This window comes from Tachypleus tridentatus, chromosome 2 (assembly GCF_004210375.1).
Source record: "Tachypleus tridentatus isolate NWPU-2018 chromosome 2, ASM421037v1, whole genome shotgun sequence".
Taxonomy (NCBI): Eukaryota; Metazoa; Arthropoda; class Merostomata; order Xiphosura; family Limulidae; genus Tachypleus; species Tachypleus tridentatus.
Window position 1 is genome coordinate 143,960,215 of NC_134826.1, and position 26,029 is coordinate 143,986,243.

The window sequence follows — 26,029 nt, forward strand, 5'->3', positions numbered from 1 at the left end:
GTGATACTGTTAAAAGTGAAATGTGATTTTTTTTTCCATGCAATCTGAAACAGACACCAAATCAACAGTTAGTTCAGTTAAAATGAGCAACGAGTCCTAGTGATAAAATGATTACATTGCAGCTTTAGATAATTTGGTACATAATTTTTGTCAACCTTATGTCTCGACTTTCCATCAAGCTTTCAATAACATCAAAATGGCCCGGCATGGCCAGGTGGGTTAAGGCGTTCGACTAGTAATCTGAGGGTTGGGGGTTCGAATCCACGTCGCACTAAACATGCTCGCTCTATCAGCCGTGGTGGAGTTATTATGTTACGGTCAATCCCACTATTCGTTGGTAAAAAAGTAGCCCAAGAGTTGGCGGTGGGTGGTGATAACTAGCTGCCTTCCCTCTCGTCTTACACTGCAAAATTAGGGACGGCTAGCGTAGATACTCCTCGAGTAGCTTTGCGCGAAATTAAACACAAACAAACAAACACCAAAAGTTCATGATTTGTAACTTTCTGTAAATTTTATTTTAAAATTATTTATAAGTTTATTTTGTGACTAATGCAACGATCGAATCTTTCTTTAGTTCACATAGCTTGTGTATTAGGCAATTATAAAACTTTGACTGATCATTCTATTTAATTTATGTATTTGTTTTCTTTGTAGTTAAGCCTAAAGCCACACAAAGGACTATCTGTGCTCTACCTACCACGGAGACATGCTGCTGCGCCATGGAGTTGGGGGTCGAGTGAATTTATAAGCGTTATCTAAGCCATTATTTGCCGAAAGAGTGTTTGTGTATGTTTGTCTGCTTATAACTGTGGAATTGCAGAGCCGATTGCCACTAAACTTGATATACAGATGTAAGTTTCTCGATAAGTGGAACAGAGTTGTAGGCGTTTGGTTCTGCCAAACAACTACCGTTGGTATGTGAAAAATCGTATAGAAAACATATAATTAAATCAGTGAACTATAACGTTCAGGCCTTGATATTACTAGCTCAGAACTATAGACCAGAGATAAGGCAAAGATTCAGCAGCACCAACCGCCTACACGATTCCTCTTATCTGAATAGCGAGACTGACGTTCGGTATTGTCATATCTTCATGGCTGAAAATACACAGAGTCATATCTTCAGCCAATCACTCTAATAAAACAACGTCTGGCCTAAAATCGTGTGTTTTTCTTATAGCAAAGCCACATAAAGCTATTATTAATTAAATTTGTTTTTGTTTGTTTATTTTGAATTTCGTGCAAAGCTACACAAGGACTATCTGCGCTAGCCGTCCCTAATTTAGTAGTGTAAGACTAGTGGGAAGGCAGCTAGTCATCACCACCCACCGCCAATTCTTGGGCTACTCTTTTACCAACGAATAGTAGGATTGACCGTCACATTTATAACGCCCCCACGTCTGAAAGGGCAAGCATGTTTGGTGCGACAGGGATTCGAACCCGCGACCCTCGGATTACAAGTCGAACGTCTTAAGCCACCTAGCCATGCCAGGCCATGGATTTTCGACGTAAAAATCGTTTAACAACGTTTCCATGATTTACTTGTGATGGAAAATAGAAGTGTTTTCTGCAATGTATGTACATATATATATATGTTTACCATCTCAAAACAAGAATATACATAATACCTTCTCAAACCTAAAATCGCAACTACAATGTGAACCAACAAATTAACACTAATTGAAATTTATCGAAATGTGATTTTAGATGTTGAATAAAGTGTAATGAGCATTAATCACTTCGTCCTAATTTATCAAGTTTTGTTTAGAACTAAGAACAAAGTTAAACAATGGGCTGTCTGTGTTCTGCCCACTACGGGTATAGAAGGCCGGTTTCTAGCGGTGTGAGTCCGCAGTATTAGGGCTACGAAATAAGGCGATTCAAGAGCCTCTACTCAAATTTTGGGGAGAACACAAGTAGATAACACGGGGTTTCACTGTTTAGTTCTGAGGTTTAACACGTGGCCTATGATCAAGCTCAGGTCTTGGGACCTGCTTATGCGTTTGAGTAAACTTGTAATCCGGTGAAACTTTCAGCCAATATCGTGATTAGTAAAAGGCGTAGTAGTTTATGTAAATCAGCAGTAAAAGGGATTTGTTTTCATGTTGCAGTAACCAGAGCTGAAAGTTTGTTAAGCCTAGTGTGCCCCATTTTACCACTGTTTAAAGTAACAGCACGAGAAGATTCACGTTCTTCGAGACATGAGTTAAAAAATCGGCGGAAGTCTCCAAAAAAAAAAAAAAAAATCTTGGTGTCATAAATCTGAAACTGATATAAACGTTCGTGGATTCCATGATTTGGTTGTCATAGTCCAGAAAAATTTAGGTCAACATGAAACAGGTCTAGTAAAGGCAAAGGGAAGGCATTTAATCAATGCCACGTTTTGAAATGCTTTGACCAATCACGGAGAAGATTCTTTCTCTTTTTGCTAAAAGCTCAGCAGGATAAGTGTCCAAGATAAAAAAAAAAAGAAACACAAGTGTCTCGTGTTTGAACATTAACTCCAGTCTTCATTCAACATCTACATTGAAAACGAGTTAAACATTACTTCATGTAAACTGCACTTGATGACGTTTCTAATGGAGAAACTGTTGTCTCAATAACTGTGACATTTGTGAAACGTTCAATTCTCACTGCTTTCCTCTGTACTACAAAAATAATGTAGTTTGATCCAGAATAATTATAATTATCATTGCTTCCTACAACCAATTTTCATTTGTAAATTACAAGCCGTGCAGCTGTGAGACATTGTTATGACAAACGTGCAGGTTTGAGACATTGTCATGACAAACGTGCAGCTGTGAGACATTGTTATGACAACGTGCAGCTGTGAGACATTGTTATGACTAACGTGCAGCTGTGAGACATTGTTATGACAAATGCAGCTGTGAGATATTGTCATGACAAATGTGCAACTGTGAGATATTGTTATGACAAACGTGAAGCTGTGAGACATTGTTATGACAAATGTGCAACTGTGAGATATTGTTATGACAAACGTGCAACAGTGAGACATTGTTATGACAAACGTGCAGCTGTGAGACATTGTTATGACAACGTGCAGCTGTGAGACATTGTTATAACAAACGTGTAGCTGTGAGATATTATTTTCAGATGTGCAGCTGTGAGACATGGTTGTGAGAATGTTTTCTTGTTTTATTATTGGGGAAAACAGGCTTTCACTGTTCAATATACATCACATTCCACAAGTTTATGATACTTCAAATTCATAGAATCATACCAGCTGGAGATTTATTTCGAACTCACATGAGCTGGAATTTTGCCAAACTAAAAACAAAAGAAATAACAGTAAGTAGTTAGCGCATGCGCATAAACCATGTTGATGAAATGAACGATCAAGAGACAGCACGAATTACGAAGGATGTGCCAGTATTTGTTTTAATTCAGCTGCTCTAGTTCGACGTGTTGGTTACGTGGTTCAAATCTATGCCGTTTATGAATATGACCTTATGAAACAAACAACGATTTTTAAACTATCTTTATAAAGCAGGAAACAATGATGAATTCGAACATAAGGGTCATAATGATATACACGAATTTACTCCCAGTTAAAGTTCACAAAGTCAAGACTATTAATATAAAGTGTCTAGATGTTAGAGGACTTCTGAATGTAACTGCTACTGATGTGTTACGTAAGTTCTCTTCAATATCCCTTTGCTTGAACAGCAACATAAATCACATGAATCTATTAGAGTAATGTCAGTAGATAATAGTTACTTGGACATATAAAGTTTTGCCGTGATTACAGCCAGGTGGCTTATATAATTGACAAAACTTGTTGCTTTATTTTAGTTATTGCTTTAGTTGGAAACTACACACGCTGAAGCGCCATAGATATTATCTACAAATCATTTTTTAGGTATTATATTTTTATTCAATAAACTATGATCACTGTCAAAACATATAAAACTTAAACAGTCTCATTTTTAGAACTGTGTGAAATAAATCATATATTGAAATTTCGCTTAAAATACTTTGATGTGTTCTCAAAATTGGTCTGTGACAAAATTAGGCTTAACGATTAACTTTACACCCATACTTATGATAAGAAAAATGGCTACACAGAAGGTTAGGCCCCGGCATGGCCAGGTGGGTTAAGGCGTTCGACTCGTAATCTGGGGTTCGCGGGTTCGCATCCCCGTCGCACCAAACATGCTCGCCCGTTCAGCCGTTGGGGGCGTTATAATGTGACGGTCAATTCCACTATTCGTTGGTAAAAGAGTAGCCCAACAGTTGGAGGTGGGTGATGACTAGCTGCCTTCCCTTTAGTCTTACACTGCTCAATTAGGGACGGCTAGCGCAGATAGCTCTCGAGTAGCTTTGCGCGAAATTAAAAAAAACAAAAACAAACAGAAGGTTAAAAATTCATGCTGAAAGACACGTACAGTCATATATATAAATATATAAAATCAGAACTGTTGCCCCCCAGTGGCTCAGCGGTATGTCTGCGGACTTACAACGCTAAAAACCAGGTTTCGATACTCGTGGTGGGCAGAGCACAGATGGCCCTTTGTGTAGCTTTGTGCTTAATTCAATAACAACAGAACTGTCAAACACAATCTAATGCAGGTGCAAAATTTAGTTGCAGTTTAAAATGATATTCAAGTACTTTGTAAGGATTGTAATTTCCAAATTAAGGCATTTCATGAAATGGATTAAAAATACTTGCGTATCTGTTGAGTACACTAATTCTAATATGCTTTTCTTTTATTGTCTCGAATCGCACATTCTAGACTACGTTTTGTTTCGTTGCACACGAGTACTAATTTAACAGTGTAAGACTAGAGAAAAGGCAGCTAGTCATCACCACCCACCGCCAACTCTTGGACTACTCTTTTACCAACGAATAGTAGGATTGACCGTCACATTTATAACGCCCCCACGTCTGAAAGGGCAAGCATGTTTGGTGCGACAGGGATTCGAACCCGCGACCCTCGGATTACAAGTCGAACGTCTTAAGCCACCTAGCCATGCCAGGCCATGGATTTTCGACGTAAAAATCGTTTAACAACGTTTCCATGATTTACTTGTGATGGAAAATAGAAGTGTTTTCTGCAATGTATGTACATATATATATATGTTTACCATCTCAAAACAAGAATATACATAATACCTTCTCAAACCTAAAATCGCAACTACAATGTGAACCAACAAATTAACACTAATTGAAATTTATCGAAATGTGATTTTAGATGTTGAATAAAGTGTAATGAGCATTAATCACTTCGTCCTAATTTATCAAGTTTTGTTTAGAACTAAGAACAAAGTTAAACAATGGGCTGTCTGTGTTCTGCCCACTACGGGTATAGAAGGCCGGTTTCTAGCGGTGTGAGTCCGCAGTATTAGGGATACGAAATAAGGCGATTCAAGAGCCTCTACTCAAATTTTGGGGAGAACACAAGTAGATAACACGGGGTTTCACTGTTTAGTTCTGAGGTTTAACACGTGGCCTATGATCAAGCTCAGGTCTTGGGACCTGCTTATGCGTTTGAGTAAACTTGTAATCCGGTGAAACTTTCAGCCAATATCGTGATTAGTAAAAGGCGTAGTAGTTTATGTAAATCAGCAGTAAAAGGGATTCGTTTTCATGTTGCAGTAACCAGAGCTGAAAGTTTGTTAAGCCTAGTGTGCCCCATTTTACCACTGTTTAAAGTAACAGCACGAGAAGATTCACGTTCTTCGAGACATGAGTTAAAAAATCGGCGGAAGTCTCCAAAAAGGAAAAAAAAAAAATCTTGGTGTCATAAATCTGAAACTGATATAAACGTTCGTGGATTCCATGATTTGGTTGTCATAGTCCAGAAAAATTTAGGTCAACATGAAACAGGTCTAGTAAAGGCAAAGGGAAGGCATTTAATCAATGCCACGTTTTGAAATGCTTTGACCAATCACGGAGAAGATTCTTTCTCTTTTTGTTAAAAGCTCAGCAGGATAAGTGTCCAAGATAAAAAAAAAAGAAACACAAGTGTCTCGTGTTTGAACATTAACTCCAGACTTCAGTCAACATCTACATTGAAAACGAGTTAAACATTACTTCATGTACACTGCACTTGATGACGTTTCTAATGGAGAAACTGTTGTCTCAATAACTGTGACATTTGTGAAACGTTCAATTCTCACTGCTTTCCTCTGTACTACAAAAATAATGTAGTTTGATCCAGAATAATTATAATTATCATTGCTTCCTACAACCAATTTTCATTTGTAAATTACAAGCCGTGCAGCTGTGAGACATTGTTATGACAAACGTGCAGGTTTGAGACATTGTCATGACAAACGTGCAGCTGTGAGACATTGTTATGATAACGTGCAGCTGTGAGACATTGTTATGATAACGTGCAGCTGTGAGATATTGTTATGACAAACGTGCAGCTGTGAGATATTGTTATGACAAACGTGCAACAGTGAGACATTGTTATGACAAACGTGAAGCTGTGAGACATTGTTATGACAAACGTGCAACAGTGAGATATTGTTATGACAAACGTGCAACAGTGAGACATTGTTATGACAAACGTGCAGCTGTGAGACATTGTTATGACAACGTGCAGCTGTGAGACATTGTTATAACAAACGTGTAGCTGTGAGATATTATTTTAAGATGTGCAGCTGTGAGACATGGTTGTGAGAATGTTTTCTTGTTTTATTATTGGGGAAAACAGGCTTTCACTGTTAAATATACATCACATTCCACAAGTTTATGATACTTCAAATTCATAGAATCATACCAGCTGGAGATTTATTTCGAACTCACATGAGCTGGAATTTTGCCAAACTAAAAACAAAAGAAATAACAGTAAGTAGTTAGCGCATGCGCATAAACCATGTTGATGAAATGAACGAACAAGAGACAGCACGAATTACGAAGGATGTGCCAGTATTTGTTTTAATTCAGCTGCTCTAGTTCGACGTGTTGGTTACGTGGTTCAAATCTATGCCGTTTATGAATATGACCTTATGAAACAAACAACGATTTTTAAACTATCTTTATAAAGCAGGAAACAATGATGAATTCGAACATAAGGGTCATAATGATATACACGAATTTACTCCCAGTTAAAGTTCACAAAGTCAAGACTATTAATATAAAGTGTCTAGATGTTAGAGGACTTCTGAATGTAACTGCTACTGATGTGTTACGTAAGTTCTCTTCAATATCCCTTTGCTTGAACAGCAACATAAATCACATGAATCTATTAGAGTAATGTCAGTAGATAATAGTTACTTGGACATATAAAGTTTTGCCGTGATTACAGCCAGGTGGCTTATATAATTAACAAAACTTGTTGCTTTATTTTAGTTATTGCTTTAGTTGGAAACTACACACGTTCAAGCGCGATAGACATAATCCACAAATCATCTTTTAGGTATTATATTTTTATTCAATAAACTATGATCACTGTCAAAACATATAAAACTTAGTCTCATTTTTAGAACTGTGTGAAATAAATCATATATTGAAATTTCGCTTAAAATACTTTGATGTGTTCTCAAAATTGGTCTGTGACAAAATTAGGCTTAACGATTAACTTCACACCCATACTTATGATAAGAAAAATTGCTACACAGAAGGTTAGGCCCCGGCATGGCCAGGTGGGTTAAGGCGTTCGACTCGTAATCTGGGGTTCGCGGGTTCGCATCCCCGTCGCACCAAACATGCTCGCCCGTTCAGCCGTTGGGGGCGTTATAATGTGACGGTCAATTCCACTATTCGTTGGTAAAAGAGTAGCCCAACAGTTGGAGGTGGGTGATGACTAGCTGCCTTCCCTTTGGTCTTACACTGCTCAATTAGGGACGGCTAGCGCAGATAGCCCTCTCGAGTAGCTTTGTGCGAAATTAAAAAACAAAACAAAAACAAACAGAAGGTTAAAAATTCATGCTGAAAGACACATACAGTCATATATATATATATAAAATCAGAACTGTCGCCCCCCAGTGGCTCAGCGGTATGTCTGCGGACTTACAACGCTAAAAACCAGGTTTCGATACCCGTGGTGGGCAGAGCACAGATGGCCCTTTGTGTAGCTTTGTGCTTAATTCAATAACAACAGAACTGTCAAACACAATCTAACGCAGGTGCAAAATTTAGTTGCAGTTTAAAATGATATTCAAGTACTTTGTAAGGATTGTAATTTCCAAATTAAGGCATTTCATGAAATGGATTAAAAATACTTGCGTATCTGTTGAGTACACTAATTCTAATATGCTTTTCTTTTATTGTCTCGAATCGCACATTCTAGACTACGTTTTGTTTCGTTGCACACGAGTACTAATTTAACAGTGTAAGACTAGAGAAAAGGCAGCTAGTCATCACCACCCACCGCCAACTCTTGGGCTACTCTTTTACCAACGAATAGTTGGATTTACCGTCACCTTATACACCCCCATGGCTGAAAGGGCAAACATGATTGATGCGACCGGGATTCGAACCCGCGACCTTCAGATGACGAGTCGTACTCCTTAACCCACCTGGCCATACTGGGCCTAGTACACCTTATCTGACTTGAAAGTACAGTTTGCTTCCAATACATGTATATATAACGTTCTTGTAGTTATAATGTTCACGGATAAGCTGACGTTCCTACAAGAAAAAGATTGATCCTCTAATAACAGTAGGTTCTAACAGGAAATGTGCCATGTTATTTGAATCAGCTGAAGAATAGACAGACGAGACTCCTTTAAAGGACAGTAAGAACAATGAAACAAGTGTATTTACTGGTGTTGAAAATAGGAAGTTCATCTCTACTGAATCAGTGACCACATTTTTAACTTTCTTTTTTCACTTGAGATAAATCTTTGCGGATCCAGTCATGACGAACGCTTTAAGGCTAGCAAGAAACCTTGGTTTCTTTCTCTTTTACGGCATTAATACATGACCACTTGCTCTCTCATATGTGTCGCATTTAGACTTTGAGACATACCGATTTTGTCTCTTCGACCAGTGACAGGAAGCTTACATATTTTCACAGGCTGAGAATACGACATCTAATACGAAAAATGGAGAGGAAAGATGAGGGTGCATTTGGACTTAAGCATCCCAACAGTTTCCTTGGTCATTGTTTCTATGAGGGTGCATTTGGACTTAAGAACCCCAAGAGTTTCCTTGGTCATTGTTTCTATGAGGGTGCATTTGGACTTAAGAACCCCAAGAGTTTCCTTGGTCATTGTTTCTATGAGGGTGCATTTGGACTTAATAACCCCAACAGTTTCCTTGGTCATTGTTTCTATGAGGGTGCATTTGGACATAAGAACCCCAACAGTTTCCTTGGTCATTGTTTCTATGAGGGTGCATTTGGACTTAAGAACCCCAATAGTTTCCTTGGTCATTGTTTCTATGAGGGTGCATTTGGACTTAAGAACCCCAACAGTTTCCTTGGTCATTGTTTCTTTTCAAAAACTGCATAAAAACAACTCCATTGAAATGTTGAAACTTTCTATATCTGTAAAGATTGAGAAAACGTGCACGATGTGCTGAATAACTGGCAGTTATATGCACGTGCACCACATTTATCCCCACTTTTGTTTCGCTCTTGACCTCAAGCACACAATTAAAATTAGGTTTAAATTCAATTGGCTTTAAACTCGCAGTTTTAGCAACAAGCTTTGAGTTTGTTCCTCAGATCGTATGCACGTCGCGTGGGGACATAAACCTTGAACGGAGAAGACAAAAGCCCCTTGAAATAAAGGTTTCAAAATGAACGAAAATTAAACATAATCCATTGTAATGAAATTCGTTATTGAAATTTTAAAATTTAATGCAAAATATAGAAAAAGTATTACTCTGTGAACTTAATTAAAAAAATAAACTTTATGCTAATGAAAAACATTACATTCAGTCTAGTTCAGTTTAGTTTGCTCGAAGTTAAGCGCTTAGCACTTGGCTATCTGTGTTTTGTCCATCATGAGTATCAAATCTCTGTTGATGGTGTTTTAAGTCCGCAGACATACGGCTGTGCCATGAAATAATTAGTAATTTTCTTTAGAAGGAAGCTTTTCTCTCGTAACTAGTGAAAGGTAGGAGTGGTTAGTAGAGGGAAGGCAGCTAGTCATCACCACCCCCACCAACTCTTGGGCTACTCTTTTACCAACGAATAGTGGGATTGACTGTCTTATTATAACGCTCCCACGTCTGAAAGGGCGAGCATGTTCGGTGCGACGGGGATTCAAAACCGTGACCCTCACATTACGAGTCGAACGCCTTAACCCAACTGGCCATGTTGGCTTAGGATTAGTGGAAAATCTCTAACATCTAGTAACTGTGCCATACACTAGATTTTGAATGCAAAAAACAACCAACGAATATTCAATGCTTTGTTTTAAAATTCGGTTGAAGTGTTTTTGTTTGTTTTTACTTTATTATAAAAAAGCCACAATGGGTTATCTACTGACCCCATCGAGGAGAATCGAACCCCTAATTTTAGTGTTGGAAATTGGTAGACCTACCGCTCTACTAGTGAGGGACGTTGGTTTAAATAAGATGTTATTGGTTTAGAAAGAGGTTCCTACTTCTATAATGGACAAGACGAGCACATATATATATAAATTTAGGACAAATAACGAAAAAAACAACTCATGAAATTGAAGGACAGTGCGAAATTCACTCAGTATATCCGAACTTTAGATGAAATATTATTTAAATGAAACAAAGAAGTAAATCGTAGTTGCAATACAAAGATCCAATGCTGATCCATAAATCGTAAGGTAAATCATGTAAAGTGGGAAAGATGGTAACCATACCAATGATTTAGGCTTAGCTTAGTATGGTAACACCTTACGATCTTGGTATTTATGTCGAAGCATCAGACAGGGGCCGGAATGCTAACCTTTCAGGACAGTTTTGCTGTTTTTTTTTTGTTATTTCTTTCTGCTTATTACCATTTTATTTTTATAAGCAATCACCTTCTCACATTTGGTTGAAGACAGCGAAAAGTAAAGTGTGGATAGTTGTGGACTAGACCACCCACATCTGCTTTATTGTCTCTTTTTAACCTTAATCATGCGAGGCCCCTGAAGTTCTGGTTAACCTGAAAAGACGGTGTTCACCAGCACAGTTTAGATCTTACTTCTTCCAATACCTTTGAAGACCACCAGGGAACATTACGTAAGGACATACTAATATTTTTATTGTGGCTGCGATATATTTTTTCTCTACACAATTTAACTTAATTACACATATAAAGCAAACTTCGAAACTAACTTCAATAAATCAGACTTGCATAAAGATGTATACATGTGTGGGACTTCTCAATCACATGTATGGGACTTCTCAATCACGTGTGGGACTTCTGAACCACATGTTTATGACTTCTCAACCACATGTGTATGACTTCTGAACCACATGTGTATGACTTTTCAACCACATGTGTGGGACTTCTGAACCACATGTGTATGACTTCTCAACCACATGTGTGGGACGTCTTAACCACATGTGTATGACTTCTGAACCACAGGTGTGTGACTTTTGAACCACATGTGTATGACTTCTCAACCACATGTGTGGGATTTCTCAACCACATGTGTATGACTTCTGAACCACATGTGTATGACTTCTCAACCGTATGTGTGGGACTTTAAACCACATGTGTGGGACTTCTGAACCACATGTGTGGGACTTCTGAACCACATGTGTAACACTTCTCAACCAACCGGAAGAAATTTCCAATACTAATATACGTAGAGTATATTAACCAGCTTCTCATAGTTGGTACAGAAACAAAATGTTTCAATATATTAATATACGTAGAGTATATTAACCAGCTTCTCATAGTTGGTACAGAAACAGAATGTTTCAATATATTAATATACGTAGAGTATATTAACCAGCTTCTCATAGTTGGTACAGAAACAAATTGTTTCAATATATTAATATACGTAGAGTATATTAACCAGCTTCTCATAGTTGGTACAGAAACAAAATGTTTCAATATATTAATATACGTAGAGTATATTAACCAGCTTCTCATAGTTGGTACAGAAACAAATTGTTTCAATATATTAATATACGTAGAGTATATTAACCAGCTTCTCATAGTTGGTACAGAAACAAAATGTTTCAATATATTAATATACGTAGAGTATATTAACCAGCTTCTCATAGTTGGTACAGAAACAAAATGTTTCAATATATTAATATACGTAGAGTATATTAACCAGCTTCTCATAGTTGGTACAGAAACAAAATGTTTCAATATATTAATATACGTAGAGTATATTAACCAGCTTCTCATAGTTGGTACAGAAACAAATTGTTTCAATATATTAATATACGTAGAGTATATTAACCAGCTTCTCATAGTTGGTACAGAAACAGAATGTTTCAATATATTAATATACGTAGAGTATATTAACCAGCTTCTCATAGTTGGTACAGAAACAAAATGTTTCAATATATTAATATACGTAGAGTATATTAACCAGCTTCTCATAGTTGGTACAGAGACAGAATGTTTCAATATATTAATATACGTAGAGTATATTAACCAGCTTCTCATAGTTGGTACAGAAACAAAATGTTTCAATATATTAATATACGTAGAGTATATTAACCAGCTTCTCATAGTTGGTACAGAAACAAAATGTTTCAATATATTAATATACGTAGAGTATATTAACCAGCTTCTCATAGTTGGTACAGAAACAGAATGTTTCAATATATTAATATACGTAGAGTATATTAACCAGCTTCTCATAGTTGGTACAGAAACAGAATGTTTCAATATATTAATATACGTAGAGTATATTAACCAGCTTCTCATAGTTGGTACAGAAACAAAATGTTTCAATATATTAATATACGTAGAGTATATTAACCAGCTTCTCATAGTTGGTACAGAAACAAAATGTTTCAATATATTAATATACGTAGAGTATATTAACCAGCTTCTCATAGTTGGTACAGAAACAGAATGTTTCAATATATTAATATACGTAGAGTATATTAACCAGCTTCTCATAGTTGGTACAGAAACAAAATGTTTCAATATATTAATATACGTAGAGTATATTAACCAGCTTCTCATAGTTGGTACAGAAACAAAATGTTTCAATATATTAATATACGTAGAGTATATTAACCAGCTTCTCATAGTTGGTACAGAAACAGAATGTTTCAATATATTAATATACGTAGAGTATATTAACCAGCTTCTCATAGTTGGTACAGAAACAAAATGTTTCAATATATTAATATACGTAGAGTATATTAACCAGCTTCTCATAGTTGGTACAGAAACAAAATGTTTCAATATATTAATATACGTAGAGTATATTAACCAGCTTCTCATAGTTGGTACAGAAACAGAATGTTTCAATATATTAATATACGTAGAGTATATTAACCAGCTTCTCATAGTTGGTACAGAAACAGAATGTTTCAATATATTAATATACGTAGAGTATATTAACCAGCTTCTCATAGTTGGTACAGAAACAAAATGTTTCAATATATTAATATACGTAGAGTATATTAACCAGCTTCTCATAGTTGGTACAGAAACAGAATGTTTCAATATATTAATATACGTAGAGTATATTAACCAGCTTCTCATAGTTGGTACAGAAACAAAATGTTTCAATATATTAATATACGTAGAGTATATTAACCAGCTTCTCATAGTTGGTACAGAAACAAAATGTTTCAATATATTAATATACGTAGAGTATATTAACCAGCTTCTCATAGTTGGTACAGAAACAAAATGTTTCAATATATTAATATACGTAGAGTATATTAACCAGCTTCTCATAGTTGGTACAGAAACAAATTGTTTCAATATATTAATATACGTAGAGTATATTAACCAGCTTCTCATAGTTGGTACAGAAACAAAATGTTTCAATATATTAATATACGTAGAGTATATTAACCAGCTTCTCATAGTTGGTACAGAAACAAAATGTTTCAATATATTAATATACGTAGAGTATATTAACCAGCTTCTCATAGTTGGTACAGAAACAAATTGTTTCAATATATTAATATACGTAGAGTATATTAACCAGCTTCTCATAGTTGGTACAGAAACAAAATGTTTCAATATATTAATATACGTAGAGTATATTAACCAGCTTCTCATAGTTGGTACAGAAACAAAATGTTTCAATATATTAATATACGTAGAGTATATTAACCAGCTTCTCATAGTTGGTACAGAAACAAAATGTTTCAATATATTAATATACGTAGAGTATATTAACCAGCTTCTCATAGTTGGTACAGAAACAAAATGTTTCAATATATTAATATACGTAGAGTATATTAACCAGCTTCTCATAGTTGGTACAGAAACAAAATGTTTCAATATATTAATATACGTAGAGTATATTAACCAGCTTCTCATAGTTGGTACAGAAACAAAATGTTTCAATATATTAATATACGTAGAGTATATTAACCAGCTTCTCATAGTTGGTACAGAAACAAAATGTTTCAATATATTAATATACGTAGAGTATATTAACCAGCTTCTCATAGTTGGTACAGAAACAAAATGTTTCAATATATTAATATACGTAGAGTATATTAACCAGCTTCTCATAGTTGGTACAGAAACAAAATGTTTCAATATATTAATATACGTAGAGTATATTAACCAGCTTCTCATAGTTGGTACAGAAACAAAATGTTTCAATATATTAATATACGTAGAGTATATTAACCAGCTTCTCATAGTTGGTACAGAAACAAAATGTTTCAATATATTAATATACGTAGAGTATATTAACCAGCTTCTCATAGTTGGTACAGAAACAAAATGTTTCAATATATTAATATACGTAGAGTATATTAACCAGCTTCTCATAGTTGGTACAGAAACAAAATGTTTCAATATATTAATATACGTAGAGTATATTAACCAGCTTCTCATAGTTGGTACAGAAACAAAATGTTTCAATATATTAATATACGTAGAGTATATTAACCAGCTTCTCATAGTTGGTACAGAAACAAAATGTTTCAATATATTAATATACGTAGAGTATATTAACCAGCTTCTCATAGTTGGTACAGAAACAGAATGTTTCAATATATTAATATACGTAGAGTATATTAACCAGCTTCTCATAGTTGGTACAGAAACAAAATGTTTCAATATATTAATATACGTAGAGTATATTAACCAGCTTCTCATAGTTGGTACAGAAACAAAATGTTTCAATATATTAATATACGTAGAGTATATTAACCAGCTTCTCATAGTTGGTACAGAAACAAAATGTTTCAATATATTAATATACGTAGAGTATATTAACCAGCTTCTCATAGTTGGTACAGAAACAAAATGTTTCAATATATTAATATACGTAGAGTATATTAACCAGCTTCTCATAGTTGGTACAGAAACAAAATGTTTCAATATATTAATATACGTAGAGTATATTAACCAGCTTCTCATAGTTGGTACAGAAACAAAATGTTTCAATATATTAATATACGTAGAGTATATTAACCAGCTTCTCATAGTTGGTACAGAAACAAAATGTTTCAATATATTAATATACGTAGAGTATATTAACCAGCTTCTCATAGTTGGTACAGAAACAAAATGTTTCAATATATTAATATACGTAGAGTATATTAACCAGCTTCTCATAGTTGGTACAGAAACAAAATGTTTCAATATATTAATATACGTAGAGTATATTAACCAGCTTCTCATAGTTGGTACAGAAACAAAATGTTTCAATATATTAATATACGTAGAGTATATTAACCAGCTTCTCATAGTTGGTACAGAAACAAAATGTTTCAATATATTAATATACGTAGAGTATATTAACCAGCTTCTCATAGTTGGTACAGAAACAAAATGTTTCAATATATTAATATACGTAGAGTATATTAACCAGCTTCTCATAGTTGGTACAGAAACAAAATGTTTCAATATATTAATATACGTAGAGTATATTAACCAGCTTCTCATAGTTGGTACAGAAACAAAATGTTTCAATATATTAATATACGTAGAGTATATTAACCAGCTTCTCATAGTTGGTACAGAAACAAAATGTTTCAATATATTAATATACGTAGAGTATATTAACCAGCTTCTCATAGTTGGTACAGAAACAAAATGTTTCAATATATTAATATACGTAGAGTATATTAACCAGCTTCTCATAGTTGGTACAGAAACAAAATGTTTCAATATATTAATATACGTAGAGTATATTAACCAGCTTCTCATAGTTGGTACAGAAACAAAATGTTTCAATATATTAATATACGTAGAGTATATTAACCAGCTTCTCATAGTTGGTACAGAAACAAAATGTTTCAATATATTAATATACGTAGAGTATATTAACCAGCTTCTCATAGTTGGTACAGAAACAAAATGTTTCAATATATTAATATACGTAGAGTATATTAACCAGCTTCTCATAGTTGGTACAGAAACAAAATGTTTCAATATATTAATATACGTAGAGTATATTAACCAGCTTCTCATAGTTGGTACAGAAACAGAATGTTTCAATATATTAATATACGTAGAGTATATTAACCAGCTTCTCATAGTTGGTACAGAAACAGAATGTTTCAATATATTAATATACGTAGAGTATATTAACCAGCTTCTCATAGTTGGTACAGAAACAGAATGTTTCAATATATTAATATACGTAGAGTATATTAACCAGCTTCTCATAGTTGGTACAGAAACAGAATGTTTCAATATATTAATATACGTAGAGTATATTAACCAGCTTCTCATAGTTGGTACAGAAACAAAATGTTTCAATATATTAATATACGTAGAGTATATTAACCAGCTTCTCATAGTTGGTACAGAAACAAAATGTTTCAATATATTAATATACGTAGAGTATATTAACCAGCTTCTCATAGTTGGTACAGAAACAAAATGTTTCAATATATTAATATACGTAGAGTATATTAACCAGCTTCTCATAGTTGGTACAGAAACAAAATGTTTCAATATATTAATATACGTAGAGTATATTAACCAGCTTCTCATAGTTGGTACAGAAACAAAATGTTTCAATATATTAATATACGTAGAGTATATTAACCAGCTTCTCATAGTTGGTACAGAAACAAAATGTTTCAATATATTAATATACGTAGAGTATATTAACCAGCTTCTCATAGTTGGTACAGAAACAAAATGTTTCAATATATTATTATACGTAGAGTATATTAACCAGCTTCTCATAGTTGGTACAGAAACAAAATGTTTCAATATATTAAGATACGTAGAGTATATTAACCAGCTTCTTATAGTTGGTACAGAAACAAAATGTTTCAATATATTAATATACGTAGAGTATATTAACCAGCTTCTCATAGTTGGTACAGAAACAAAATGTTTCAATATATTAATATACGTAGAGTATATTAACCAGCTTCTCATAGTTGGTACAGAAACAAAATGTTTCAATATATTAATGTACGTAGAGTATATTAACCAGCTTCTCATAGTTGGTACAGAAACAGAATGTTTCAATATATTAATGTACGTAGAGTATATTAACCAGCTTCTCATAGTTGATACAGAAACAAAATGTTTCAATATATTAATATACGTAGAGTATATTAACCAGCTTCTCATAGTTGGTACAGAAACAAAATGTTTCAATATATTAATATACGTAGAGTATATTAACCAGCTTCTCATAGTTGGTACAGAAACAGAATGTTTCAATATATTAATATACGTAGAGTATATTAACCAGCTTCTCATAGTTGGTACAGAAACAAATTGTTTCAATATATTAATATACGTAGAGTATATTAACCAGCTTCTCATAGTTGGTACAGAAACAAAATGTTTCAATATATTAATATACGTAGAGTATATTAACCAGCTTCTCATAGTTGGTACAGAAACAAAATGTTTCAATATATTAATATACGTAGAGTATATTAACCAGCTTCTCATAGTTGGTACAGAAACAAAATGTTTCTTTAAAATATGATCGATTTTAGAGGAACTGTAATGAGGGTGAGTCAGAGGAACAACTGTAATGAGGGTGAGTTAGAGAAGCCACTGTGATGAGGGTGAGTTAGAGAAGCCGCTGTGAAGAGGGTGAGTCAGAGGAACAACTGTAATGAGGGTGAATCAGAGGAACCACTGTGATGAGGGTGAGCTAGAGAAGCCGCTGTGAAGAGGGTGAGTCAGAGGAACCACTTTAATGAGGGTGAGTAAGAGAAGTCGCTGTGAAGAGGGTGAATCAGAGGAACCACTGTAATGAGGGTGAGTTAGAGAAGACACTGAGATGAGGGTGAGTCAGAAGAACCACTGTAATGAGGGTGAGTTAGAGAAGCCACTGTGATGAGGGTGAGTCAGAAGAACCACTGTAATGAGGGTGAGTCAGAGGAACCACTGTAATGAGGCTGAGTTAGAGAAGCCGTTGTGAAGAGGGTGAGTCAGAGGAACAACTGTAATGAGGGTGAGTTAGAGAAGCCACTGTGATGAGGGTGAGTCAGAAGAACCACTGTAATGAGGGTGAGTCAGAGGAACCACTGTAATGAGGCTGAGTTAGAGAAGCCGTTGTGAAGAGGGTGAATCAGAGGAACAACTGTAATGAGGGTGAGTTAGAGAAGTCGCTGTGAAGAGGGTGAGTCAGAAGAACCACTGTAATGAGGGTGAGTCAGAGGAACCACTGTGATGAGGGTGAGTTAGAGGAACCGCTGTAATGAGGGTGAGTTAGAGAGGCTGCTGTGATGCGGGTGAGTCAGAGGAATCACTGTAATTAGGCTGAGTTAGGGAAATCACTGTGATGAGGGTGAGTCAGAGGAACCACTGTGATGAGGGTGAGTCAGAGGAACCACTGTAATGAAGCTGAGTTAGAGGAACCGCTGTGATGATGGTGAGTAATGTCTAGTAAGGAAATGTTAAAATAACTGTTTGGTAAAGTTGATGACAAGTAACTCATTTTTCAGAAAATAAATCTATGAAGACAGCTTGAATGGGTAATGAAGAAACTTTATTGTGAACATACAACGTTTCGGCAAGATTATTCAACCTATGATGACGTAGTCTTGTCGAAACGTTGTTTTCAAACTGTTATTAACGGTTTGATAAGTCTGTACAATAGTCAATGCATTTGTGAATTTATTTCCAAGTTTGTGGTTTGCCAAAATAAAGTCTAGCAAGAAAATGTTAGAACAAATTCGGATTACGTCCCGAATTGTAAAAAGTATTAAAGTTAAGTTCAGAAATACGGTAGTGGATAAAACAAAGTGATCTCTCTTGAAAATGTTGGTAATTTGTTACATCTTTCATTGGATAACACAAAAAATGTAAAGCTATATGTTTTAACAAAGTCTTTTGTAAATACCTGAACTTCTCATGATTTTTAGTTACATTTTATCATAAAACGTGTTGTGCGCCTCTTGCAGTTTCTTAGATCTTTTTGTTCCAATTAGCCCCAAAATGACCAAACAAGTTTATCTGCAGTAACCACATGTAAAAGTGAAACTCAAAATAACACAAACCAGTCTTACCAGTAAATATTCAGTCAACATTACCTTGAATTTCAGAACTGCTTTATATCCACGTGGCTTCTTTTCATTGGTTTGTTCAGATATTCCTCAGTGACTGGTTGTCATCCTTCCTTATGTACCTCAGAAAGTTCATCTTCCATGTTTGGTTTATGATCTTTTGTTAATCGGTTTAATTCAGCCCATAACTTTTCAATACGATTAATATCATGTGCTTGACCTAGCCAATCGATAACATCAATTCTCTTATTTCTAAGATATCTTTTAAAAACAGCACAGTTGCAGGTATCTACAAAGTCTAGTGTTAAAATTAGGATTTGAGATCATATATGAACAAATCACGTCAAGTGTATTCCAAAAACATGTAGTTTTTAATTATTTTTCTGGTATCTAATAACAAATTAACAACATTTTCCAGAGGGCCACTGTTTATCCCCTGTGTGCAAAACTATTCGATTAACAAGAATTGCGAATTGATACTTTCATTACTGACTGAATTTCTAGATCTGATATATAAAATAAAACCAAGGACGAATCAAACAGTCTAGCTATATCCCTGAAGTTGTCCTGAAGCAACAGACGCTCCTTCAGCTAAAGTAGAGAAAACATGAACTGTTTTTAGGTGAAACTCGTCTAGTTAAATCACAGAAAGGATGGACTGTATTTCAATTAAAGCTCCTCTAGCTGAAGCACAGAAAGAATGGATTGCACTTCAATTAAAGCTCCTCTAGCTAAAGCACAGAAAGAATGGACTGTACTTCAATTAAAGCTCCTCTAGCTAAAGCACAGAAAGGGTGGACTGTATTTCAATTAAAGCTCCTCTAGCTGAAGCACAGAAAGAATGGACTGTACTTTAATTAAAGCTCCTCTAGCTAAAGCACAGAAAGGGTGGACTGTATTTCAATTAAGTCTCCTTCAGCTAAAGCAGAGAAAGGATGGACTGTATTTCAATTAAAGCTTCTCAAGCTGAAGCAGAGAAAGGGTGGACTGTATTTCAATTAAAGCTTCTCTAGCTGAAGCAGAGAAAGGGACTCCTCTAGCTGAAGCAGAGAAAGAATGGACTGTATTTCAATTAAAGCTTCTCTAGCTGAAGCAGAGAAAGGGTAAACTGTATTTCAATTAAAGCTCCTCTAGCTGAAGCAGAGAAAGGGTAAACTGTATTTCAATTAAAGCTCCTCTAGCTGAAGCAGAGAAAGAATGGACTGTACTTCAATTAAAGCTTCTTTAGCTAAAGCACAGAAAGGGTGGACTGTATTTCAATTAAAGTTCCTCTAGCTGAAGCAGAGAAAGGGTAAACTGTATTTCAATTAAAGCTCCTCTAGCTGAAGCAGAGAAAGAATGGACTGTACTTCAATTAAAGCTCCTTTAGCTAAAGCACAGAAAGGGTGGACTGTATTTCAATTAAAGTTCCTCTAGCTGAAGCAGAGAAAGGGTAAACTGTATTTCAATTAAAGCTCCTCTAGCTGAAGCACAGAAAGAATGGACTGTACTTTAATTAAAGCTCCTCTAGCTAAAGCACAGAAAGGGTGGACTGTATTTCAATTAAAGCTCCTCTAGCTGAAGCAGAGAAAGGGTAAACTGTATTTCAATTAAGTCTCCTTCAGCTAAAGCAGAGAAAGGATGGACTGTATTTCAATTAAAGCTTCTCAAGCTGAAGCAGAGAAAGGGTGGACTGTATTTCAATTAAAGCTTCTCTAGCTGAAGCAGAGAAAGGGTAAACTGTATTTCAATTAAAGCTCCTCTAGCTGAAGCAGAGAAAGAATGGACTGTACTTCAATTAAAGCTCCTCTAGCTAAAGCACAGAAAGGGTGGACTGTATTTCAATTAAAGCTCCTCTAACTGAAGCAGAGAAAGGGTAAACTGTATTTCAATTAAAGCTCCTCTAGCTGAAGCACAGAAAGAATGGACTGTACTTTAATTAAAGCTCCTCTAGCTAAAGCACAGAAAGGGTGGACTGTATTTCAATTAAAGCTCCTCTAGCTGAAGCAGAGAAAGGGTAAACTGTATTTCAATTACGTCTCCTCCAGCTAAAGCAGAGAAAGGATGGATTGTATTTCAATTAAAGCTTCTCAAGCTGAAGCAGAGAAAGGGTGGACTGTATTTCAATTAAAGCTCCTCTAGCTAAAGCACAGAAAGAATGGACTGTCAACTTTACGTTGAAGTGTAGTATGTGTAATAATTACATAAGTCCATCATTGTGTTCTTGCTTCTCTCTTGTCTGTTTGTCTGTTTTGAATTTTGCGCGAAGCTGCTCCAGGGCTACTTTCGCTATCAGTCCTAATTTTAGAAGCTAATTATCACCACCTATTGCCAACTCTTGGGCTACTCTTTGTACCAAGGAATAGTGGGATTGACCGTCACATAATAAATCCCACTCAGCTTAAAGAGCCAAAATTTTTAGTGTGACGGCGATTTGAATCTTCGACCCTCTGAATACGAGTCGAGCGTCCTAACTACCTGGTCATGCCAGGTTTCTTTCTTGTCTGTATGTCCGATATTTCTGACCAAATTGTCTTAATCTCATTAGCTTAATAATAAAGAAATAAAAATTAACGCTATCTTTCTCCGGGTGAACCATAGATGTCACTTTACAACTTCATTCAGAAAGAGCAGTTTTGGTTTTCCATACATTTTGTTCTTTTCTAATCAATTTAAAAGTGAAATCTTCATTTAAGTTTTATCAAATAACTTACCGCAATAACATATCCGCACTCATACCCTCACAATACTTTGTCATCACAAGTTTATGAACACGGACCATTTTCTTACATGTTCACTAATGTTTTAGTTTCGCAACGTTGATATGATACTTATAATTATGCGTCTCAGTAGGAGATCCGAGGATGCTAAAATAAAAAAAATAGAAAAGATGTCTTTCCTTGGTTGAACGCAACGACTTCCATCATCACTGTAAGTGTTGAGCCAACCACTTGAAAGGTTTCTTGTCCTACTTTTCCTTTCACGAATCAACTTATGTTTATTGCTTAATAACATTGCAATTCCCATGAACTCGATGTCACATCTATAGGCCAATGGTGTCTTTAAATTTTAATTATAGATAATAATGACCAATAACACACTCTATAAAAGTTTCGTCGTTTCTTCGGAAATGTCTTTGTCCAATAGCATATTTTAATAGTTAATTTAATAGAGCAATACTTACGTTAACATGTTAAAAAAATCTTGACGCGAAGGTGTAAATAGGTTCGTAAAATATGTAGGCTCGGCATGGCCAGGTGGCTAAGGCACTCGACTTTAATCCGAGGGTCGTTGGTTCGAATCACCGTCACGCCAAACATAATCGCCCTTTCAACCGAGGAAGCGTTACAGCGTAATGGGTCAATCCCACTATTTGTTGGTAAAAGAGTAGCCCAGGAGTTGGCGGTGGGTGGTGATGACTAGCTGCCTTCCTCTAGTCTTACACTGCTAATTTAGGGACGGCTAGCACAGATAGTTTTCGTGAATTTTTTTGCGAAATTAAAAAAGAAACAAATAAATTCTCAGTAGGCAGAACTTACATAATTCATTTCGTAAGTTGGAAATGAAACAAAGGAACGAATATTTTAAGAATAATACCGTTCAACTTTAAAAAAATGAAAAATGGTGCCTTATGAAATCTCCATTGTTCTAAATGGTGCCTTATGAAATTGGTGTCTTATGAAGTTTTCACTATTCTAAATGGTGCCTTATGAAATCTCCACTATTCTAAATGGTGTCTTATGAAGTTTCCACAATTCTAATTGGTGTCTTATGAAGTTTTCACTATTCTAAATGGTGCCTTATGAAATCTCCACTATTCTAAATGGTGTCTTATGAAGTTTCCACTATTCTAAATGGTGTCTTATGAACTTTCCACTATTCTAAATGGTGCCTTATGAAATCTCCACTATTATAAATGGTACCTTATGAAATCTCCACTATTCTAAATGGTGTCTTATGAAGTTTCCACTATTCTAAATGGTGTCTTATGAAGTTTTCACTATTCTAAATGGTGCCTTATGAAATCTCCACTATTCTAAATGGTGTCTTATGAAGTTTCCACTATTTTAAATGGTGCCTTATGAAATCTCCACTATTATAAATGGTACCTTATGAAATCTCTACTGTTCTAAATGGTGCCTTATGAAGTTTCCACTATTCTAAATGAAACAGTTTAGAATATCACAATGTCCAGATCTTCTTTTTAGTTTTTGAAAAATTTGGACTAAAGAAACTCAGAACAATAACGTGTTCTTATTAAACTTCGGACCCCTCCCAACAATATCTCAAGTCAAACAATACTTATTGTTAAACTATTGTTTAAATTGCCACCCTTAATACAAACAATATAACATTTCTGTTTAAATGTTTCTCAGCTGTTTGTAACTAATTGTGTGCAGGATATAAATAGCCTACCTTGGACTTACGGTCAAAGAACACTGGCCACATAGATCAACAGAATTCAGACTAAAACCACTTGAGAAGAGGGACTCTGAAGCGATCCAAGGAACCGAAATTGAAAACTTGCTGATACGTCAAGAAAATCAGCAGTGTGGAAGATAAACTAACATTAGGAAAAAGAAATAAAATATTCGTCATTCAAGTATGTTAACTAAGTTCGTTTGCTATGGGTGTTCGTGCACGGGTACACAGTGGCTGTTATCTATCCTGTTCGTCTTTACTTTGAACCGACATAGGAAAGGTAGATACCTAGTCAACAACCACCACCAACAACAACTCTTGGACTTCTCTCATCTGACCGAATAGTGAAGTTTAATCGTCAATTTTATGATGTACCTATACCCCCAATGTACGAAACGCAATGTTGTGAGACAGCAGATTCTATTATTATTTTATTTGATGATTATGGTTGCGTTTATTGCTTGTGTATTATTATTTCCTTCTGTCGTTTAGTTTATCTGTAAATTTTTAGTTGCATTAAAACGCTGACTCGTCTTCCATTTAATAACTTGTGTTTTGAGTAAATATAAACGTATGTATGGGTTTGTACGATGAAACCAGCTTCCAAAGCAGTCACGCACGTGTACTGACAATTTTCTAGAAGTGTCTGTCAATATACGATCACGAGCTTCTACTCTCGTGACCTACTAGGGGAATAAATAAGTTTCACTGAGAGAGAAAAGGTTATGAGTAAATACCCTGCCATAAGTTTCACTAAGAGAGAAAAAGTTGGGTAAATACCCTGTCATAAGTTTCACTGAAAGAGAAACAGTTGGGTAAATACCCTGTCATAAGTTTCACTGAAAGAGAAAAGGTTACGTTGTAGTTATTGAAGAATACAATTACTGTTTTTTGCTCAGTAGTTTTATTGAGATAAAAACAAAAAATTAGTTTGCTATCTTACAACAGTTAGGATAACAGGTCACGAACCATGAATTATTGTACTCACAATTTGCATATTCAAACTATCTCGCTAAAGACAACATACTAGGACAGAGATGTGGTAATTTAGACTTACGCAATTTCAGACTTCTGTGATTCACATTTTGTGAATCGATTCATGATAAGCATTGCGAGTTAGCCAGTGGCTCGCCGGTAAGCGTGGAGGTTATTGCTTTAAAAATTCAGTTTCGATACTCGAGATTGGAAAAAACCCGGATAATCTATTGTGTAACTTTGCGTTTAAAAATAAACACAAAAAATATTATGAACACCGAAGAAGAGTGCTGAAAGTGCATAAATATTTCACATAAATATTAATAATATGAGAATGAACGTAACACTGAATTTCAGGTGCATATTAATAAGGTTGGAAGAAACGTAACACAATTCATCATCATCCTCTACCACTTGATTCCATCAAGTAACACATGGCCGCAATCACTTGCGGTTTCATGAATAGGTATTTAAGTGAGTAGGTTGTTAGCCCACTGCACTGAGCCATCCCTAATTTAGCAGTGTAAGACTAGAAGGAAGGCAGCTAGTCATCACCACCAACCTACAACTCTTGAACTACTCTTTTACCAACGAAAAGTGGGATTGACCGTAACTTTATAACACCCCCACGGCTGGGAGGGCGAGCATGTTTGGCGCGACTCGGGCGCGAACCCGCGACCCTCAGATTATGAAGCGCACGCCTTAACGCGCTAGGCCCTGCCAGGCCCGTAACACAATTAACATTAGTTAAATAACTTAACTAAACACGTGCTGACGTTCACATATTTCTTTGTGACTTGATAAAATCACCTCTCCTTTCAATTCTTTACGTCATTTGCTAAATCACTTGTCTAATGATCAGCTCTTGAGTTGTATGAGGTTAAATGGGCCAAACAAATTTATGATATTTAGGTGCACTTCCACATAATACACATTCATACATAAATATGTTTACTTTTACATGGAATGTTTGTCCATTAAGAACGACGGCGACAAAAGAAAGAAATGCCACTAGACGAGTACTTCTGTTTCGGTTGTGGCGATATAAAAACAAAACTGGTAGAACTGGTTCGAACATTAACTAACGCTACACTTACGGATTTTCACACACACAGTAGTGTGTGATTACACATGACTTGCGTGTGTTAACATAACAAACACTAA

At 35.4% G+C, this 26,029-nt stretch overlaps 1 protein-coding gene across 1 annotated transcript in view; it reads right to left on the reverse strand.

Annotated features, from left to right (window-relative positions):
- The window catches only part of LOC143245281 (uncharacterized), a 58,992-nt gene extending 36,684 nt beyond the window's left edge, over window positions 1–22,308 (reverse strand). Inside the window, exon 1 of the transcript XR_013025553.1 lies at window positions 22,183–22,308. The gene's annotated coding sequence lies outside the window, so the exon portion shown is untranslated. The remainder of the gene's footprint in view (window positions 1–22,182) is intronic.
- Window positions 22,309–26,029: the final 3,721 nt, after the last annotated feature.